This window comes from Cebidichthys violaceus, unplaced genomic scaffold, assembly GCF_023349555.1.
Source record: "Cebidichthys violaceus isolate CVI_PGR_0920_01 unplaced genomic scaffold, fCebVio1.0.p SCAF_5, whole genome shotgun sequence".
NCBI classification, from domain to species: Eukaryota; Metazoa; Chordata; class Actinopteri; order Perciformes; family Stichaeidae; genus Cebidichthys; species Cebidichthys violaceus.
Window position 1 is genome coordinate 5,312,901 of NW_027176705.1, and position 5,308 is coordinate 5,318,208.

The window sequence follows — 5,308 nt, forward strand, 5'->3', positions numbered from 1 at the left end:
TTCGGCGCGAGACCTACGGCGGGACTGGGTGTCGCGCGTGTCATCACCTCTGATCCTCATCGAGGAAAGTTCCCTCCCCTCTTCTCAAAAATGGTATGGTCCGAGAGGTGGTAGACTCTTCTTTACCACTTCATGCCTCTGTAAGTCCTTTTTCTTTTCAAAGGTAACGTCACATCGAGGGTTATGTCATACTTGTGTATCATTATAATAAACAGGCAACAATGAATAATAATAAAAGCGACAAGATTTAAGGTTTATGTTAAATCAGTGGGAAAAAACACTGGAAACATATATGGGAAAAAATATAGATTCCCAACTAAACGGATAATCAATTGTTCTGAGGTGTTTATGATGAGCATAGCTTACTTTAAAGGCGCCTATCTTTCTCCCTGGTCTTGACATATATGAATCATCATCTGTTTAGTAGTTAATTAATAGGAGGAAATGGAGCAAACTAAATGAGCATGTGATAGAAAATAAGTCCTATTTTTCTTACTTGTTGATTAGTCATGCCTATAGACGAAGTGATCTCACCATAACAAAACCAGACCCTGAGAACATGCTTCGCCCATCAGGGCGTAGACTGTCTAAAACAATGCTTCTCATTTACAGTAGATATGAGACAAAATAATTTAGAACAGAACAAGCCTCAAATTATTGGGCTTTCCCCCGATTTTCTTTTTGAGGTGAGAACATCAGAGCAAATTGTATAGTGCACATCCAGAGTTAGTAGTTATTTAGTTGCATTTAGTCATAATGTATCTGCAAAAATAAGAAGTATGTTGAGGCATTATTTAACATTTTTGTTTATTTATTCCGTTTTTATATACTGTCATTTATATCATATGGGCGTTATAAAATAAATCAATTCAATTATATGTATCGCTGAATACATATTTGTCTCAGCTGAATTTATAATCTACATTGTAAATAAAAGTGAAAGAAAAAAAACAGTTAATTAACTTTGGGAGTTTCAAGTAAATTAATAATCGTTTAAGGTCATTTTTGGACCTTTGTCGCTCTCTACTGGACATAAAGTGGAGTAACAGTGTGCAAACAGTAGCTTTGTTTAGCGTCACTTCACTGCCACCACATTCATCATCTATAATTCTTGTATAGATGTCATTCCAACTCATCTGATGGAAAACTTAACCTAACTTTTGTGATGAATGTTAATTTTTCATTATTTGGCCGTTTTGATTTCTTAAGTGGCAAACATAAATACAGGCGCTGAACTGAAACCTGATTCTACTGAGAGTGAAAGAGAATATGTCCACCATACGACTGCGCTCTTTGTTTCCAATAACATGGGAAGAATTATGAATATGACAAGAGTACGTCACAGCCTCAGTGGAGAGATCCCATGCAGCGGCACACATGTTCTTTTTTCATTCAGCACCTCCCCTCTCTCCCAGGCAATCTGTCATGCTGATGGGACCAGATAGGGGACCCCCCAAACCCCCCTGCACTCAATGTGCCTGTGGCCACAATAGACCAGCAGACAGACAGGTGAGTACGCAAGGAGCATTATGGCCCTAATACCAAAGTTTTCCATGCCATAGAATTGCATGATAATTTATCTTCTCCTTTTGACTACAGTGCATTTAGAACAAAGTGTTTTGTATGAGGAGCTGGAGAGATTGTAAAGATACACTTCTTATTATTCCATGAAGTATTGGTGCTTACAATAGCCAAAATCTAATGAAAAAATTACAAGTACAGGTCACCAATCAGTGATTTAGATATGTGAGGAAACTGTGACTCTGGATTTATTTTCTGTAGATTCATCCTTTGTTTTAAGGTCGCATAAGGGATGCACTGGACTTTTACTGAAGATGAACTCAATCCTTGAAACTCTTTCCTTTGGGGCTGCAGTCTTTTTACAACTCAGTAAAACATCATATTTACTTGCAAGATACTTTGTGGCACAAGGGTCTCATTTTCTTTCTTTTGTCAATTTTTTTGACAGTTATCACGTAAATTGTAAACAAATGATCTGATCAAGTATTTATATTTATATCACTTATATTCAAGAAAAGAAGCTGAAATGGACATTTTTGTCAACTGCATTCAAAACTAAGATAAACTATGAATTGCTTACAAATGTTACATTATGAAATCATCATCACAAATATATAAATAAATAACATAAGTTAAATCAGGAAAGACACAAATTAACACCACTGCAGAAGCTTTATTTGAAAAAGACAGGCGTTGACTCCTTCAACCAATCACAGATTCTCCAAGTGAGCCATAGTGCACTTGACAAAAATCAGTGAAGGCCCCTCCTTTATCTTATGTTTATTAAACATGGCTCACTCTGTTCCATCCCTCAGCAATGACATATTGCTCAGATCTCAGGTTTTGGTTATTTCCTCTGGATAACATGGCAATTCTTTCTTTTGTGATGAAGTTGTCAAAGCGCTGAGAGCATTGAAATTGTTAACTTACTTGGTTGCTACCATAGTCAGTGGTTTTACAGCAGTTGACTTCAGGAGCTTCTGCAATTCAACAGATCCTCTGCTCTCTTTGAAATGTATCCAGTCATCCAGTAAAGCTTCATTAAAGACATGTGACTGATTTATTTACAGTAATTTAGATTATACTCACTACCAGAATGTTTTCACTGAGAATACTGTGCAAATCAAATCAAACAGCATCTTCTACAATCATTGAATTGATGACAAATATATTAACTGATTGGTTCTAAACTGATATCTAAATCATAAAATGCAGAGGATAGCTATAAAAGGCACAGCCATTTTCTACTGTGGTCCTCCCTCCTAATTACGGCTTACATTTTGTCACTGGGAATCTCATACTTCATCCTTTCCGCTGCCCCGACTGGGCAGTGCCAATCTGTACAGTGGCATAGCCATGCCACGCCAACACAACATCCCCTGATGGGAGAACAGGTGTTGGACAGGGTCCAGTGGAGCAGAGCGGAGCGGGCTGCCATGATATATCAGATGAACTGGCCAGCGCCGTCTCCTCTGGCCCGAGGGAGGGGGACCCAGCCATTGATTAAGTGTGTGGTGTGTGTTGTGTGTGTGCGTGCACAGAGGTTCTGTGAGGTCAGCAGCAGTACAACAATGAGCCCCAACGAAACTGATTGGGACCCAAAGACCCAACAGGGAGGAAGGCTAATCTAGGAAATCCCTGAACAAAAACTGTATTTTTTAGCTTGAAGCAATTCAAAATGTTACAACCCACAAAGGACATATTGGTTTGACATTATGTACCATGAGACATTGAGCTGTCAAATTAAAAGACTGCAATGTTTTTGTTTAGGCCATTTAATATTCAAGATTAAATAAAGAATACATCTTATCTGTCTGCACTGCATAAACAAAGCACGAGTCGTATAGAGAACTCTATTAACTGTCAACTTTACGTTCATCAAATATAACAACGTGGTTTTTTCTGCAAATGTTTTTTTTGTGTGGATAACATCGAAACATATATGTTCTAAATTTTGGGTGGCCTTAAAACAGGTCCCATGACCCATTACTGTTTCCTGACTCAGACCTTAAGAAACTGGTTTATTGGTTTTTGGAGATCAGTTTCTTAAGTCCCTTTACTGCTAATTTTACAGCCAATATGACACTGGATATGATGATTTGCTCAGTCGCTGTGGAGCCATATTGGCCTAGACATGCTTGTAGTTCCTGTTAATGGGTTGAATATAATATTTTATGTCCCGTTGCTATAGCCACGGTGCTTAACTTGTGATGTAAAAATAGTCAGGCCCATTCATTTTAGTATAAATACTTCACTTCGCTTCAAGACACAGACTGAGCTGTATGTAAAACATGTCTATTTGAATGTGCCCCGGCAGAGGGAAAAGGTATTGCTACTTTACACATAATGACGGCCCAGGTCGTTTGGTTGAGAATAATGGTGGTTTCGCTGTAAAGCATATCACTCTCATTAGGTTTTTACACACTGGTCGTGCATAACTGGAGATGCACTTGTCTGGACACACACACACACACACACACACACACACACACACACACATGCATTCACACACAGAGTGCACCCACACACAGGCACACAAACACACATACACACACACACACACACACACACACACACACACACACACACACACACACACACACACACACACACACACACACACACGTATCCATCTCCAAAGTCATTAAATCCCTTTGAAAAGAGGCCTCATTTGAGGGAAGCAATAAAATTTTTAATCATTTTATTACCAAAAGAGTATTTAACAAGTGGGTAATGAAACGCCAAAGGCAGGTTAGCTGAGTTTAACCTTCATAGAGGAAGCCATGTATCACATGCTGCCCCGAGGCATGGTGGGACAGAAATGTCATCCTCCATTATCCACCATACCTGAAGTGTGGTGTTGCGCGGCTGGCAGGCAGGCGTCTCGCTCTGCAAGGCGAGGCTGACGGGAAATTAGGGGGAATTCAATTAATGGACGTTTTTTACGCACCAGGGAGAGGGCACAGCTGCACACACACACTTTAATGCGTGATGCACACACATTGTAACAAATGTAACACACTTGTGATTGCACGCACGCAAACCTCAAAGCCTATCCTACACATCTGACACTGTGAGGGGCTACTGGTGGGGCAGGAGAGCAGCACATGTTCCTTCCCAATCACTTTGTCTCTTTCTTTAGCTTACTTTTTTATACTTCTGCTACTTAACTTTCTGTCTTTCTCACTCTGCTAGTTGAGGTGGTTCTGTTGAATCTCCTTCTCTCTCTGTGTCTCTCCTTGAGGTGATAGTACAGCGGGGCCGCTCCACTGCTTTCCCTCAGCAGGTCAATTAAGGAGAAAATGAGGCAGAAGGGGACACTCTGAGTCTGTTACCATAAAAGAACCATACCTACCTACCTACCTACCTGCTTGCTGATTGCTCATATACGTTAAACTGCTCTGCAGTGCAAGTGCAAGTGTGACTGCGTGTGCATGTGAGAGGAGACAGAGGGAGGAAGTGCCAGGTAGAAAAGCAAAAAGGGAGGGGTTATAAAAAAAATGAAAAAATGTGGTATTTCCAGAAAAGCAATTGCCAAGTCCTTAAGGGAGGGGAAGTGCACCAGCCACCTCTGATAGCACCAAATACAGGCCCATACATTATATCTTGCAATTCCTTTGACACACAGGAATAATTTATGGCTGATAACAAAAATACTCTATTTTCAATAACAAGCTTCTGTGGTACTTAGAGGGACTGGCCCCCAAAGTTAATTGAAAAGTGTCCTGGCTCTCATTTGCATAAGAAACACATTTAAAGGTGAAAAATTATAAATAAATATGTGACC